This window comes from Mus musculus, chromosome Y (genome assembly GCF_000001635.26).
Source record: "Mus musculus strain C57BL/6J chromosome Y, GRCm38.p6 C57BL/6J".
NCBI classification, from domain to species: Eukaryota; Metazoa; Chordata; class Mammalia; order Rodentia; family Muridae; genus Mus; species Mus musculus.
The window spans coordinates 75,174,041-75,192,707 of NC_000087.7; positions in this window are offsets into that span (position 1 = coordinate 75,174,041).

Consider the following 18,667-nt stretch of genomic DNA (forward strand, 5'->3'; position numbering starts at 1 on the left):
TTGTAACTTCTTTTGCTTTTATGTTGTGAATATAAGTTATGATTGTTAAAAGCCTGTTAAATATACATGATATTTTCTAAATCAAAAATTCATATATGTTAAAACTGTATTTAAAATCTATTTGTAATATTAACCATGGTAGAAGCAAAAAATAATCTCAAACAAAGTCCTGTATGAAAGGAAGAAGTGACCAGTTCCTCATTAGGCAGTGACCATTCCATCTCCACAGGAGAATATGCAGTGTAACTGTGGCTTCATAGAATGAATTGGGTATTGTTCCTTCTGTTTCTAATTTGTGGAACACTTTCATGAGAATTGGTATTAGTTCTTCTTTGATGGTCTGATAGAATTCTGCACTACAGCCATCTAGTCCCAGGGTAGTTTTGGTGGGAGATTATCATGATTGGTTCTATTTCTTAAGGTGTTAAGGTGCTGTTTAGATGGTTTATCTTATGGATTTGGTATATGTCTAGATAATTGCATATTTCACTCATCTTTCGCAGCGTTTTTTTTTAATTATTCATTACTTAACTATGAAGTTTATTCATTTCAAGTTTTTTTTTTCCAGGCTGCATTCCATGGAATATCTTTGGCTGAAATGGAATTTGCTCTATAGACGAGACTGACAAGGAATTTAGAGATTTTCCTGCCTCAGCATAATAAGTCCTGGGATTAAATGTGTGTTTGCCCCCATTCCCTGGCACCTAGGAATTAATTTTGAAGACTACTTACATACCTTCATATAGTTCAAACCTTATAATATTACAAAATGGAAGCCTATCACAGTGATTCCTGCTTTTAACCAGATGACTATGGGTCTTATATCATATCTCTTTTGACTTCTAAGAAAGCCATACATACATAGCCAATTTGAGGCCAGCCAGTGCTAATCAATACAATTTGGCCAAAATGGAAAGAAAAAAAAAACACAAAATGAAAGTGCCTTTCTTATTTTAAGAATGGGCTACATTATAATAACACACACACTCAATCACATTCAGACTCACAGAAACAGACAGACACACACAGAAACACACACAGACACAATCAGACAGAAACAGAGAGTGAGACAGAGAGAGAGAGAGAGAGAGAGAGAGAGAGAGAGAGAGAGAGAGAGAGAGAGAGAGAGAGAGAGAGAGAGAGAGAGAGAGAGAGAGAGAGATCGATCCACAGTGTTGGTGTTGGGAATCATAGCCACCTCCTATTTGGTAGCAGCAACTTTGTGTAACAGATAAGTCATCTTTTTAGATATTGGCTCTAATTTTGAATTGGCCAAGAAAAACCTGATACTATGCAGTCTGGAGCTGACATTTGGATTTCATAGGATCCCTGAAAATGGTTTCTGAGCAAGAGAACATAAAGTTTAATCATTCCTGGTGCATCTCACATATCTTCTGCCCAGTCTCCAAATGAGACACACAGAATTTACTGTTGGGGATTTGATAAAGGGGGTTTATTTTTGACAAGAAGCCCCTGAAGGATTACACAAATACAGTTGAAACAACCTTAGCACTTGTCAGAGTGTGGTACCTCCCTTCTTTATGCTTCTCAGTGCAGCTTCATTTAGTGTGTTCATTTAGTCCTGGTCAGAACACACAACAGAGCAGAAACAAACATTCTTTTCAATTTTTACACACCTTCTAATTTTTTCTTGTTTTTGTTGTGTATCTTGACAGACCCTTGCAAGCATTAATTTATTCTTAGATGAATTTGGACATTTTGAGTAATGTTCTCTTCCTACACCTTCCTTCTCTCTCCAGAAATGTGGAGATCTTTACATGACTCAGAGTATAAGATCATTGGCTGCTCTTGCAGAGCGTCTGGGATTCAATTCCCAGTGATCATCCTGTGTGTCACAGCCACATGTAAGTCCTGTTCCAGGGGATCTGATACAAGCTAACTTAGGACCTCCATGTAGTCCAGGAATGTTCACATCCAACAAATACACTCCTTCAGGTAAAAATGTCCATCCAATAGAAATAATGAAAAGTATGCTGTTTACCAATTGCCATGTAGAACTTGATTTCCAAATGAACACAAATATTATCAAGAGCAGACTTTAAAGTATGCATGTAGGTCAACCATTGTGATATGTTTGGTACTTATTTTTTCTTTCTTTTCTGTTTTGCATCCCCTAGGACCTCGCATACCTATGACTTGGAGGAAAGTAATCCAGAGTTCTTCCATAATCTCTGCTTCAGTTTCTGCCTCTACTTACCAGCTCTGAATCAAGTTCTGTCCTGACTTTCCTAGATCATGCAATTTACAAGCTGAGACTTGTAAACAGAAAGAACCCATTACCTCCTTTTGTAGTTTTGGGCCCCGATCTTTATCACATTGAAATCAAGACAGGCTTGCATACTTACACTTATGCTATCTGCCTGTGCTTAAACTACTGGTTACAATCAGTTTGTTCAGAACAGTGGAGTGACTGTTCAATGCCAGACAGTTACCTAGACATTGTTGCCCTATGAATTTGGGTTACATCTCTCTGGGTAACATCATTCTGTCTAATTGGCCACCCAGACATTTATATACTTATAGGAGTACTTATAAAAGGAGAGATTCCAAGATAATGGCTTTCTTTCTACTGATAAGCTTGCCTCCCCGAGTCTCAGCATAAACGTTAATTATGATTCATTAGAAAAGAGCACACACAAGACTGCAGAATCTCAGCCAATACTATTGAGAACACTTTTTTTTTTAAATCACAAAGCCCTCACACAACATTTTAAAAATCCTTTACTGGATTCATCTTCTAAGTATACACTATATGTTATATTTAGTGTATCATAAAATACTAAAGAGGAGTATCTACTTATGCACACTGAAAGTGTACTTCAAACAGAAAGCATTAATACTGTTACTCCATAGATGAAACATGTTTATGAAGTAACACTAAGGGAGATTTACACACAATATTTGCATTTCATATGAGGTCCCCAGATGAAACTTAATTGCATCAAAACACATGGCACAGCATGGAATAGGTATGACTAATATTAAAATAGTGAACAGCTGAATGCAGGAAGTATGGAATACAGAGTTACTAAGTTTGGTGGAATACTATATTTACATACAACATACATTAGTGAAAAACTCCTGCTGCATTAACTTTGCACAAGATTGAGTGTCAAAGCTAGTACATTTTGTCTGGTGTTTGGTGGTTGGTTACGCAAGTTGGTTGTGGTTTTTCCATATCCATAGTTAAAGAAGAAGCACTACGAAAAAAATTAGATTCAGAGATTTTCTAATTCCTCTCTCTACCTTTATTTCTGTCCTATCTAGTGTTTTGGAGTATAAAAAGAAGAACCTAGAAAATATCAAACACAAGCTATAAAAATGAATCTTCCTTGCCCTCCACCAGAAATCATCAATTGTGAAGAAATACACTTCATCTTCTTTATCATAAATTTTAAAGGACTCTCTTCAATAGCTTCTTGACTGGACTGTTTCTTTTTACTTTTGTGTGTGTGTGTGTGTGTGTGTGTGTGTGTGTGTGTGTGTGTGTGTGTGTGTGTGCCTTGCTGTGCATAATTCCTTCCTGTGTTGCTATCCATTCATGTTTGTGTATTTACTCACAACAAAGCAGATACAGTGCATTGGAGTATCTTTTGCTTTTTTTGCTTGTTTGTTTGTTTGTTTGTTTGTTTGTTTTTGTTTTGTTTTGTATTGTTTTGTTTTTTTAATTTTCTGGTGGTGGGGAGTGCATCTATGCTTTTTGTTGGGAGCTATTACTGCAACGCTATTGTCCTGATCTCTGAATTGGGTCTCTCCCCCCCCCGATAAGAAAAGAGGGTCAAAAGCAGGCCACAGACTCACTGCTCTGAGAACAACTACAGATTGTTCCAACCCTAAGTCAGTGCTGGATGTCCTGACCTAAAGATATACCCTGATAACGCCAAGTTCCTGCTTCCACCAGTAGTCGCCAAAAGAAAAATTTCCGCTGCCCCTTCCTTCCTGCTGAGAAGTACTTCCTCTCCCCCCCCACCCTGCTGTCCCATCCCTCCTGCTGAGGTGCATTGCTTCTGCCCCATTTCTCCTGCTGAAAGGCACTTCCCCTTTTGCTTGTGCATTTAAACCTTGGTCATGGCTAATACATTGGGGTCCTGATGTAATTCAGAACATTTCCATATCTTTGTTCGCACAATATCCTCATCTCTCTCTACACCCCATTTATTTCTTAGGAGAAAGTCCTGTCGAGACCCTCGAATAACTGGACCTGCTGGACGGGTCAGCTTTTGAAGTTACAAATCAAATACTACCATTGAGTGACAAATCTACCTTAGACAGGGTTTTGAATACTTTAACAGAAAGTGTTTCTCTCTTTATTACTAAGAAATTATAATCTTGTTTTTCTTGTACTCATGAACTGTTACAGAACTTTTAGGTCCATTTATACCAATTTTATGCAGACACTAAGCAATGTCAACCCATTGCTGACATTTTTTTATTGATAATGCAATTTGATCAATACATGAGTTCTTGTTTCTGCCTTGTGTCTGATTGTGTTTTCTTGAAGACTTGTATCTTATGGGCTATAACAAAAACTTGTAATGCTTGTAATGTACAGTTGAGGAGGGTGGTCTGGAGACTCGGGGGGTATTTCTGTGTATAGAATGAATGCCAAGTGCCTGGTGTTAAATCAGGGAAATGTTGCTCCTTAGGCTACATGCTCACCGTTTTGTGTTCATACATTTGGGGACAATATTTTTCAGTACCACAGAGCAAACGTTACAGGTACTTATTTTTAAACTGTCAGTAATCACCAAATCTGAAATCTGGGCCTTGGACCACGCTGTTCTCTCAAAGCTAGTCAGAAAATGCTTGGCCATATGAGCCCAATCCTTGCTTTTTATCCTTAGAGTGGAGGAAAACTGGTCTTTCCTGTAAGGGTTTTGCAATTAGAGATTCTGGTGTCAGCAGAGCTTACATGACCCCTATTGAGGTTGATCATTTGTAATAGCAAGGGAAATGTGGGAGGATCATTACCCTGATGGCTCAAAATAAGTCTAGAACACACTGCATTCTTCCCCCTTGTGGGTGCCATCCCTGTCACATTTTGAAGAGAAACAGTGCTCCTCCAGGAAGCTGGAGGAAATTGGCCTGTATTCCTTTGGATGCTGTTAGACCCAGCCTCTAGGTCTGGACTGACTATCATTAAGGCCCCTGTCCCTGCTGTTCTCTCAGTTCTCCACAAAACAAGAGACTCTCTTTAGCTTTTGTGCTGAGTGATGTCAGCCCTGCTTCTCATATACTGATTAACTAGGCTATTTGGGCCTTAGAAGAATGTCTTTTTCTCAACTATCTATTTACCAGGTAAACTGTCAGTGAGAATGGTGAGACATCTATTCTTGGCAAGGTTACCATAATTAAGGGCAGGGAATATGAAGATAATGCAGACTTATTGATATATTCCCAAAGTCTAGATTTAATTGACACTCTAATGACTTGCACAAGAAACATGAGATTGTGGGTTGACTTCAAAGTGTAACATATGAGGTCCATATAGAAAATCAGGAGATGACTGTTGAGAACAGCCCTGGGCTTTAAAGAATTTGTTCTACCATGACTTTCCCAATATTTCACCATCTTAATAAGTATGTTGTGAAGGCAGGAGATGGTGTAAGAGTGTTCTCATCAGCATCTAGGTCCCATGGATGCTTGTACACTCTGTCACTTCAATATATCTATGGCACAGTGGTACCTGATTAACAAAGAAGCCTTTGTAGTGCCACAGAGCAGCAAATAGTGGCCTAGAAGCAGGAAGTAGGAAGGTTGACCATGGCCCTCCTTTCAGGATTTACACTTTAAAGCTGAGACACACTGTAAAACACACATGTTTCTGACATTTAGCCCATGGAATGTACAGAGAATATCTCGGTCGATTGGTGTGATGGTTTTAGACATGACTGAAAATGCGTTTATGTTAATCTGAGTGTGCTAGTTATCTTATGCCAACTTGTGAAAATCTAGAGTCACCTACGAAGAGGAAACATCAAATAGGATCTCCCTACATTAGATGGGTCTATAGGCATGCTTTTTGGATTAAAAAAAGTATATATTAATTTAATTTTTTTCATGTAATATGGGTTGAACAAATTCTTTCCCTACTTTATATCCCTACCATTCAACTCAGAGACACTGTGAAACTTATAGAAGTCATGGACCAAATGGATTTAACAGAAACATGTGGAACATCTCTCCCTAAGACAAGAACACACATGGTATGGACTCACTGCTACGTGGATATTAGACAAAAAACACTGAATACCCATGATATTATACAGTAAATATCTGCACCGAAGCTGTACCCATACTGTATTCATATCATCACGAATCAGTATGCACAGTTCTCAGTACTGTGCATCTCCTAAAGGAGTATTGCCAACAGCAGATTTAGCAAGGCCTCAACAAGAATTATACCACTGGTAACATCACAATTTGTGGCTTTTAGGCTATATTAGGAGCTGGAGGTCATCCTCCTCATCTCTGTTATTCCCACAGCCTGAGGAAATTAGGGGAGCTTGCAATAACAGCAAGGATGGAGAACCAGAGACCAGCAAAGGGACTAAGACCATCTATCAGAATAAAAACCAATCTCTTCTAATATTTGAAATATCTGCCTTCCTAGCCCTTCTAATAAACCTATTTTTCAAATCAGACCTAAAGCCAAAATGCATGGTAGAATGTCTTTAGAATGAAAATAGCAGTTGCCACCTTAAGCCTTTGTTTGCAGGGATGCACTCCCCCTGCAGTCTGATTGGAGGATGTTGATTGACCTGCTTAAGAAAAAGAGACCCAGACAATGAGAAAGTAGCAATGCAAAGCTTCTTTTGGGGAAGTCCAGATACTTTATTCAGTTGCAAATTGCAAAGCTCTGAGAGTAGCAAGAAAACAGCTTTTCTGGGAGGCTGAGTCCCCAACTAAATTCTATGCAAAAGAGGAATTTTAGTTCTCAGAGTGATAATTATAAGAAGATTCAGGATCTGTGTTCAGCTAACAAATTAATCTCTTGGACAGCCTCTGTGCTCCATGTTCTTATGAAAAAATGCAAACCGAGCCCTTCCCCAGATTCGAATCGGATCTGGACCCTTACATTCCTTAGTTAGTGTGTCCTTTCATTTTATCAATGCATAAGAATTAGAAGTAACTGGATGCCAGTGGTGATCTGCTGCAGACTGACCTTTAATATCAGTTTGCAAAAAATTTAGATCAAATAAAGTAAAGGCAAGATGCGCCTTTGGTGACCTTGGGGGATATAACTGCCACTGTTTTGTCATAAAAGGCCAATTCTTTAAGGTCTGATGAGCACATTGAACTATTCCGTTTGCCATGGGCTTATAAGGAATTCAAGTTTTATGTTTGATTCCAAATTCCTTAAAGAATGAAATAAAATTTTTACTAGAATAGGATGGCCCATTATCTGTTTTGATATGTTTAGGCAATCCTATTGCATTAAATGCTTGTGGGCAATGATCAATTACGTTTTTAGAAACCTTTCCTTTATGCAGAGAAGCAGAAAAAAGCAAAAAGAAATCCTGAACAAGTATCGATACAAACATGTTCATATTTTAGTTTTCCAAATTCTGCATAATGGGTTATATCCATTTGCCAAATATGATTAGACATAAGGCCTCTAGAATTGACTTATAAATGTGGCACTGGAGATAATGAAATACATTTAGGACATTGCTTTACAATCATTTCGCTTGTTCTTTAGTGATCTTATGTCTTGTGTGTGTGTGTGTGTGTGGGTGGGTGTGTGTGCGTGTGTGTGTTTGTGGGTATGTTATTAAAATAAAAGTTAAAAAAAAAGCTTTTAAATTTTGTAAGAAAAAAAGCTGAGAAAACTGTGCTGAGAAAGCAATCCAATAAGCAGCCTTTCTCCATGTACCCTGCCTATACTCCTACATGTGTCCTGTCTTGATTTCACTCAGTGATGGAGTGCAATATAGAAATATAATACAAACTAAGCCTTTTTTCAAAGGGAAGGGAGGAGATGGTGGATGGGTTGGGGATTTGTTGAATGGAAAATGGGAAAGGAGCTATCATTTAAAATGTAAATAAATCCCAAAATTAATGAAAGACAATATGTCCTATGCAGAAATCCAAAATGACAACATGAAACTGCTCACATACTATCTCCTAAGCTCAAATGTGTAAGGCTTGGACATGCATGACTTCCATCTGTGCCTGCAGGCCACTGAAATCCGCATCAACTATGTGGATATCTACCCTGACTTCCTGGCACAGATGCTCCCCAAAATGAAGTGGGCAGTGATTATGCAGGGAGCAGTCACCTCAATCTTGGCTGAGGTACTTAAAGATCCAACTGAAAGCTATTAACAGGACGACACGTTTTTTAGGAAGATGTACCCACATGTGGCTTGAGATTGATGTATTGGATGGTACCCTGCAGTTCTCAGAATCTGGACATCTTTTCCCTATAAGCTGCAGGATCCCCAATATGGTGTTGAATGATAAGGATACAGAGATATAAACTTGTTAGCCACCACACTGTGAGGTGGGAGAGGGTGCACAGGTGAAGGAACACCCTCATTGAAGCAGGGGGACAGGGGATGTGATAGGGGGTTTCTGGAGGAGTGGGAAACTGGGAAAGAATACAACATTTGAAATGTAAGTTAAAATATATGTAATTTAAAAAAAAAAGACCAACCAAATAATGCAAAGTGAGGGGCCCATCGCTGTCACCGAATATGTAGCAAATGATGGCCTAGTTGGACACAGTGAGAGGAGGGGATCCTGGTCCTGAGAGACTCTATACCTCAGTGTAAGGGAATGGCATGACAGGGAAGCAGGAGTGCTTAGGTTGGTCAGTAGGGGGAGGAGGGACATGTTATTGGGTTTTTAGAGGGGAAAACTTGAAATGGGATAACATTTAAAATGTAAATATAGAAAATATCTAATAAAATAAAATAATAAAATAAAAAACCTTGGGAACAATAAGTTAATAGCAGAATAAAAAAAATCAAAGAAGCTGGGTGTGGTGTTGCAAGCCTTTATTCCCTGGACTTGGTAGGCAGAGGCAGGCAAATTTATGAGTTCAAGGCCAACCAGGTTTTCAGAATGAGTTCTACAACAGCCAAGCCTACACAGAGAAAACCTGCCTCAAAAAAAATAAGAAAGAAAGAAAGATAGTAAGAAAGAAAGAAAGAAAGAAAGAAAGAAAGAAAGAAAGAAAGAAAGAAAGAAAGAAAGAAAGAAAGAAAGAAAGAGCAAAGCACCAAAGCACTCATGTGCATGCACTGGTTCCAAAGACAGCCCTGTCCAAATGATACAACAGCACATGTTTTCACAAAATGGATTCTGAACATGTCCTCAGATTGGTCCTTTGACCAATCTAGGTTATTCCCCTCATGGTCACAAGAAACAAAAGGAAGCAAGATATTAGTCTGAAGCAGATATCAGACTGATGCCAAGACCAGCCTATGACTCCATTATGCTTTCTGTTTTCAAGCATCCAGAGAGTGGTTCTCAACCTTTCTAATGCTACACTTCCTTCATATATATTCTTCCTCATGCTTGGTGAGCCCTTACATAGAATTATTTTTTCCTACTTCATAACTGTAATTTCCTACTGTTATAAATCCTAACATAAATACCTGACATAAAGATAGTCCTAGACAACTCCCATGAAAGTGTCACAAGGACTTAGAACTTATAGGTTGCCATTCACAGTGCCAGGAAATACTAGTAAGACTAGCCAGCTCCTTGATTTTTACACTTTCTGCCTTCCAGAACTGTACTAGGATAGATGTGATCTATTTTAGTTGTCTAATCATGTGATCATCTGGAGTTGTCTAAGACTATCTTTATGTCAGGTATGTATGTTAGGATTTATAACAGTAGGAAATTATAGTTATGAGGTAGGAAAAAATAATTTAATGTAGGGGTTCACCAAGCATATGGAAGAATATATATGAAGGAACTTGGAAACACACATACCCAAGTGGATGATGGAGTCTATTTTTCCTGTCCTGGAATCTTGGCAGGGATGAGTCAGCTCTAATGAAATAGATGAGAAAGGTTACTGGATGAATTCCTACTCAAAGTCATTGGAGACAACAGCAAATCTGTTTTGTCCGAATGGAGAATGGATGAGGATTTGTGCTCCATTAAAAAGGTCAATAAATTGACTAATTTGATTCCTGCCTGTATATTTGTGTGTGCTTTGTACTTTTTTCTGCTTTGTGTTGTGCTCTGTGTTCTTGATTATTACCTCTAGGGTCCTTACCATACTTGCAAAATGAAACATTTCTCAGTTGGAAAAGCTCTCATTTTTTTCCTCTGTATACAATATGATTCTTTAAAAAATAAGTTTTTGATTCCTTTGTACTAATAGTAAGATCAAAATTTCTGGGAAGACACTTTTCATTGAAAATACAGTTTTTCATTCAATAGATTCAGATTACTGTCCCCCCAAATCCTTCTACAACCTCTCCACTTCTCGACCCACCCAAATTCACACTTTTTCTTTCTCCCTTTATTAAAATACAAACAGGCATCTAAATAATAATGATACTATTAATGATACTAATGACAATAATAATGAAGATTAAGATACAAAATAAACAAATGAACCAGAACAGAACAAAGCAAACATAATGAAAAAGAGGCAAAGAAAAAGCACAAGAAATATACATGTAGACACAGAGACATATATGTTCACAAACACTCAGAAATCCCATAAAAACAAAAAAAACTGCAAACAATAATATATAAACAAAGGACCCTTAAGGTATTCTTTAAAGAACCCTGCCAATACCTTATTATATAAAGGACCTCCAAGATTATTATCCAGTTTGATTTTCATTTGCCAGGCAATGCTGAACTAGAGACTTAGATTTAAGCATGGTTTGCATACCCAGTGATACCCTAGTGGAAATTTGAATGTTTTCCTTTCCAAGCTACAAACTAGAAATAACTTCTGAGATAAAGATAGTGGCATGCACGCCCTTCCCTCTCATTGATTGGGCTCTTTCTATCTCAGACCTTGCAGGCGCTGTGCATACAGATACTGCTACAGACACTTTTAGTTCAATGCAACTGATAGTAGAAGGCCTTGGGCAAGAGTTTTAACCACTTCGACCTATGGGAGTGATAGAATGATAAGAAATATCAATGGCTCATTTAAACTTTGGTTGCTTCATTTTCTATACTCATGCTGGTTTGCAGCATGACCACCTTCATAGTCTCTGTGGGTTTTGACATGATGAATGAACAGGCAATCTTCAGAGGATGTAAAGAATTAAAGCTCAAGGAATGTATGAGGTGGCCCACTAGCCACTCAAGTAAGGTTACTAGCCACTCAAGACCGCGTACCTGAACTTCATCTCTGAAATAATATACATGGTAGAAGAAGAGGATTGTCTCTTCCACACTGTCCTGCAATCTCTACACATGTGCAGTGGTTTGTGCACAGTTACACACATATGTACTTAATCAAACACATGTACCCATAATGTAAGTACATTAAAATGTATAAAATCATATAAAAACAAGCAGACCTCCTACTGGAAGTTTCAGAGAGACTACATTTATAGGATTTGGAGCTTGATTGTTTCCTACAAACCTCCCATGCAGAAGGGAGGTTTTACATCTACTTTCGCACGACTAAGACTTCGCTTGAAGCACTTACCTGGGATTCCTGTAGATTTGGTTTTTCTCACCACATATGAAGAAATCTCTGTGTATTCTGAGTGCCCTAGATGCTGCTGAACTGAAAAATGCACATGCAACACAGACTTCCCACAATTGCTGAAGGCAGGCCCTCCTTTCTTTCTTTTACTGTAGAAGTAACTTTTCCATTTTCTAAACAACAGACAGTAGTAGTTTCCTTCCTAACACAAATGTCTCTGGTTTAGTTAAATAGATTTATTAGCTTCAAATCAGACAATACCATGCAAGTTCATTTTCAGAAGGGTTAAGTGGAATTGAATTTGTGTTGTGTATTACTAACTGAGAGGCCAATTTATAACCACAGAGCACTTTGAGTTGAGTGAAAATAATATTTTTACAATTATAAAATGCATAAAATTCCGTACCAAATTTTTATCAAACTTGCTTTATATGTAAGATAAACCAAAAATTAACAGACAACTACCAAACAGTTAAAGCATACAACATGGCAATAAATTAAACGAAAATGCTTATTTAGAAGTGGGAGAAGATAAGCTTTTATGGAATCTGTTTAATTGTATAAGAAAGAGAAACATCACTTTTCTTCACATGCTCAGAATATAAGAGGGGGAAAAGATCCATGTGATAATCCAGTTCTATGTACACAAAATTAAGCAAGATCCTCATAATTAATGTGTGAGTACACAATGCCTGACTCAAATTCTATCATAGACACTCAAGTCCTGTCACTGAAGGCTCATCAGTCTCACTGTATTATTGTTTATTATTATTATTATTATTATCATTATTATTATTATTATTATTAATTGCTGTTGTTTTTCTTTTTGTTATAATTACATAATTTAAATTTAAAATTTATTCAATTTCAGTAAATGATATTCAAGAAATGTTTAAAACTTTTAATATTGACCAGGGGCAAATGACTCTGCACTAAAAAACTAGATCTCATTCCCCATATTATTATCTGTTAACAGTGTGCACAAGAAGACCTGAGACCTAACAAAGTTGTCCTTTAGTTCCTCATTTTGCTCACATCAGCATCTGTAAACCATTGCCAAGTTCAGAGGCTAAGAATCTGCATAGTATCTTTCACAGACCAAGTCCTCATCGATGACAGAAACTGTGGCTATGTACTGTGTTTATACTTTATTCCTCATGATGAAGGAACAGCTGAAAGCAAGAAACTGATGCTCTAAAGGGCTTACCAAGAAACTTCCCTGGACAATATTGGTATGAATTAATACAATTTGACTAAAAGAGCACTTTGTCCACCAGGCTTGGAAGATGTAGAAAATGTAAAAATATTAAAGAGAAAAATGTAAAGCTGTACTTGTAATATAGTTAACAAAACACCCATGGAAGGAGTTACTGAGACAAAATTTGGAGCTGTGACGAAAAGATGGAGCATCTAGTGATTGCCATATCCAGGGATACATCCCATAATTAGCTTCCAAACGCTGACACCATTGCATACACTAGCAAGATTTTGCTGAAAGGATCCAGATATAGCTGTCTCTTGTGAGACTATGCCGAGGCCTAGCAAACACAGAAGTGGATGCTCACAGTTACCTATTGGAATGGGTCAAATGGCCCCCAATGCAGGAGCTAGAGAAAGTACCCAAGGGGCTAAAGGGAACTGCAACCCTATAGGTGGAACAACAATATGAACTAATCAGTACCCCAGAGCTCTTGTCTCTAGCTGCATATGTATCAAAAGATGGCCTAGTGAGCCATCACAGGAAAGAGAGGCCCTTTGGACTTGCAAACTTTATATGCTCCAGTACAGGGGGACGCCAGGGCCAAAAAGGGGGAGTGGGTGGGTAGGGGAGTGGGGGGATGGTATGGGCAACTTTTGGGATAGCATTGGAAATGTAAACGAGGAAAATACCTAATTAATAAAAAGAGAAATAAAAAAGACTTTATGGTTAATGAGAGTAAATTTTTGTTAAGATTTGTTCACATAGCCTGTCTTCCACTTAGCTCTATTTCCATAGCCAATGGAATGAAATTCTGCCAGGCCTTGTCTATCATCAATATGAGTGGATGTGCAACTACAATAGCCAAAACTAGAAGTTATCATGGAAGATCTCTTTTCTGAAGAAAAATTGAGGAAGAGTGGATTGGGGTAGCAGGAGTGGAGGAGAAGTCAGGGAGCAGAGAAGAGAAGGAATACTAGGTTTGGGATGTTGATTGATTAACTAATTTAAAAAATCAGCTCCAGGACAGATTATTTTCTGGTGTTAGAGAAAACTCATCTCAACAATTATTATTAAGGAGAATTTTATTATCTGAGATCCTACAGTGAATTCGTATTGGTGTTTGTGTCTGTGTCTGTGTGTCTTGGTGTGTGAACCTACTATGTTGCTTAAAGTAGCTAGCAAAATATAATTTGTCTTTCATGAACTCACAAGCCAGGATTCACTTCTCTGACTACACGGCCATCTTAAGAAGTATCCTCCTGACCAAGCAGTTGTTATTTCAACATAAACCTGGGATTCAATCTACCCTGCTTCTAATTGGGACCAAATGTATAAGCCACATGTGTTTCTCTGCCAGACTACTAGTGGATGAGACCCTCGAGTATCAGATGCATACCATGTTGGAGAGGGTACAGAAGCTCCCATGCACTGACCTTATCAATAAATTAATGCTCAAACTTTTCTATAGAGAAAACTGCTATACTCATTTAAAATTAAGAAATCACAAATTGTACATCCCTTTAGGCACAGGAGTGGTATGCAATCATTTAAAAATTCCAGTGTGTGTAATAAAAGCCAAAATAATCAAAGTCACTTTACTGCTCTCTTTTACTTCCACAGAGATGGATAAGTAGTATGGACAGTGAGATCTGTAAGTGGACTTCAAATGCTTACAACTTTCTTAGGTTTGTGCTGGCTTTCAGGTCTTCTTGTGTTCCCCAAGCTTCCTTGAAAATAGACAATGTCAAGGGAGAAACTGAGGTGACAACTACCATGCTTACACTGAAGGAAGACACAGTCTTATCATCTTGTTCATAAATTTACCTGAATCTTTGTTTTGGTATTCTATGACGGTCAACATTATAGCCACTGAAACTATGCCATGAATATTAATTCTTTCTGACTTCAAGGGCCATAATAGCATTTTACATCTCTTCTGAGAAAAGTGAAGAATTAAATCATAGTCCATGGTACCTGAAACCAGAGGATAGTGTCTAAGAAAACATTGCTATGGACACAGATGTCTAACAAAAACATAGGTATGGATACAAATGTCAAACAAATACTCATTTCTTTTATTACTAATACAAAAAAAATGTGTGGATAACACAGATAATGAAAGACAGTGGGAAACAACGTAGAATTCTATTGTATCTTTTTTTATGATATGAAACATAACTCTCCCAAATTTTCTAGATTTTAAACCTTCTTTACATTCTGTCCCTGCAATATGCTAATTTTCCTTAGCTTGGCCATTCTGTCTGAGTTTTCTGACTAAGTACATTCTGGTGTCTGAGAAGCCTTGATCATGTGTTAAACATTTTCTCACACAGGTTACATGTATAGGGATGGTCAGCAATGTGGGTCAGCTGGTGCTTAATGAGGTGACATTTTTGAAGGAATGGTCTCCCACATTCAATACAGTTAAACAGGATTCTCTCCTGTATAAAATCATTCATGTTCAACTAAATTTGTATTATGATTAAAGGTTTTCTGGCAACAGGAACACAGATGTAGTTTTATTTCTTAGTGAGTCAGATAATGTATTTTAAAATCTGAACGGTGTTTTTCTGTGTGTGAGGATGCATGTGTGTGTGTGTGTGTGTGTGTGTGATATGTATTCAGAATCCAAAGAGACCAGAAGACTTAGAGACACAAGTAGGTTTTTATTCTTGTTTTTTTTTTTTTTTGTTCTTTTGTTTGGTTTTGTTTTGTTTTGTTTTCTAGACAAAGTTTGTTTGTTTACCCCTGGCTTTCCAAAAACTCACTCTGTAGACCAAGGTGGCCTCAAACTCAGAAATTCGCCTGCCTATGCCCCCAGCCCCCAAATGCTGGGATTGAAGACCTGTTCCCACACTGCCTGACATTAGACAGTTTTTTTGTTAAACTATATTTGGTGCTATAAACAGAACGGGAAGTGTAACATGTACTGTTTAAGAATTGAGCCATCTCTTTCTTCACAATGCAAAGAATAACAAGAATGAATAAAATAGAAAAATATTGTATAATAGATATGAGGGCTTATCTATAATTGTTTAAGAGTTAAATAATAACAACAAAAAGTCAATCAGCTCAGTCTGGACATATGTATACAAATTGCCAAGTAACTTTTAACAAAACACACAAGCAATTCAATGAAGGAAGGCTATAAATGTCAATAAATGATGGGGAGCAAATTGGACAATGTGATGAGTGTTCTTGGGTTTGAACTTTACTGCATCAAAAATTAACTAAAATCCAAATGACTGGGCAAGACATTAATGGATTTTTTTCTTAGTAATTTGAGATGGCAAGATCCATTTTGAATCTGAATCTTTCAAGTGGGAAAAGTCACTTTAAACCTGGCACACACTTATATAAATGTTCTGCAACCTATATGAAAGACATGGAAGAAGAAAGTTTGTTTTCTTTGCCTGTTTGCACTCATTGGGAAGCCCATTTCTTCACTGTCAATACAGGCCATTTTCAGTATTCCATAATACACTGGAGACTACCTGAGACAATCCACCTCATTGACTGAATAACTATGAGGTTCTTAGAATATCAGTTGGTAGACAGCTATTGTTGGATCACACCCTGTAATTCACTTTAAAGTATATTTAAACTACATTTACAGTATATTATATAACAAAATATTATAAATGATAAAATATATTACATATAAAATAAATTATATATAATATATACACCATAGTTTTATAAAATTATGCATATATATAATTTGTGCTGTATGTTTTGTTTCACCCGAGAGCAGTGACACATAATAGGTAAAAGAGTCAGCCTCACACTCAATCTCAACTTCATACTGTATGTAAAATAATTCACAAGGGCAGGTAAGAACAAAAAAAATTTAGGAAAATTGGAGTATATGTATGATTAAGAGAGTTAAGAGTGCTAGATTTCATGGAAGAAATATTCATTCTAAGAGAAATAATTGATCCTCACTAAAATTAAGAACTTTCACGCTGAGCTGGATGGTGGTGGTGTGTGTTTTAAACCCAGAACTTGGGACACAAAGGCAGGTGAGTTTGTGGTATACCTGCTGTACAGATTGATCTTGAGGAAAGCCAGGGTTATGCAGAGAAATTGTATGTTAAAAAAACAAAGAAAACAAACAACCCCAAAACAAAAAATAACATAGAAAATATTTTATTTTTCTGTAGCAGTTCCTGATTCAACAGTGAAGAAGCAATCTAAATCAATTATAATCCAAAAGGCAATATCTCCCAGAGTATATTTTTCACTGTTACAGTCCAGGTTACACAATGTATACACAAAGGAAAGGAGTTATAGTTAACCAGTTAAACTAGTCAGGTGGTTAGCTTGTAGATGGCCAGCATTACAACACTGTAGAGTGTCTTCTTCCATGGGTTAGCATAGCCCATTCTACCTCAGATAAATAAATTTGTATATCGTCAAATATTAACATTCCTGAAGAAGAGAAAGGACTTGAATTTAATACTGAGTCAGAAGCAGTTGTTGTACCTGTCTGTGAATCATGGCAGGCTGCATACTGAGGAAATTATCAGTAACGAATTTAGGTGGAGAAACTGGGATAACCAGAGGTAGGCAAGTGGACCAGATAATTGGTTGTAAAATATCCAGTTTCCACTCTGATCCTGACAAGTCTAGTCGCCTGGAGATCAGTAAGGTTGAATGTACCAGAGAACACTAGTGGTCTTAGCAGCAGGAAAAATCTAAAATGAGACTGCCTGAATTCAAAAGGGAAATGTTAAAATAAAATAAAACAATAACAAAAAGCAATCTGACTTTCTCCAGCCCCTCTATGGTCCAGTAGCCTCCATGGCTTTTTAACACCAACAAACCACTAGTAAACACTACTGTTTGGCAGATTTGTGTGTTGCTATAAAGCTGCCTTGATCATTTGCTTTCTTGGGTGTTATCCTTCATGAAGTTATTTCTCTCTTTTCCTTCTCTGTAAAATATATAAGACTAAACTTAAAAGCATTTTCTGAAGTGATACATGAGTCCCACCCTCTCTATATAAGATCTGTTTACCATGAGTCAGCCAAAATAAACTCTGCCTGACATTCTTAGGTTGGATTCTGAAAGAGGTGGTTTCTGTTGTCACTGGGGTGTCACTTATTTCCCCATTCTCTAGCAGCACCTAGAACATGGCACTAGGGTACAAAGGCCAGTGGAAGTCCTCCTCTCTCAACTCATGGATGTATTTTCATAAAAAAGATATTAATCCCAGCATCTATTCCACCTCTAGAGAACATGAATGCCAGCCTAGGCTCCTATACCTAACAAAACTCTCAATCACCATAGACGGAGAAAACAATATATACAACGACAAAGCCAATTTTACACATAATCTTTCCTTAAATCCAGCCCTACAAAGAATAATAGGTGGAATACAACAACACAAGGAGTGAAACTACACCATAGAAGAAACAAGAAAGTAATCTTACAACAAATCCACAAAAACATGCTTCCACCTCTAAGAATAAAACTAATAGAAAGTAACAATCACTTTACCTTAATATCTATTAATATGAAAATTAATATTACCATCATAACCTATTTGAATGAAATTCAAAAATATGAGGAATTAGAAATTGTCCGTTTTTCATTATGTTGTTCCTAATTTGGTAAATAGGATTAATAAGTCCAATATTGTATAATCCATATAGTCTTTCTTCTTGTTTATACATAACACTGTATTGCTGTGTGCCACATAATGGTCTTGAAAACATGGTTCCCCTATCTCAGCCTCTGTATTAGTAGGATTGTTTATTTAATATTTTTACACTAAACTATGGTTTTCAGAACAGCTTAAA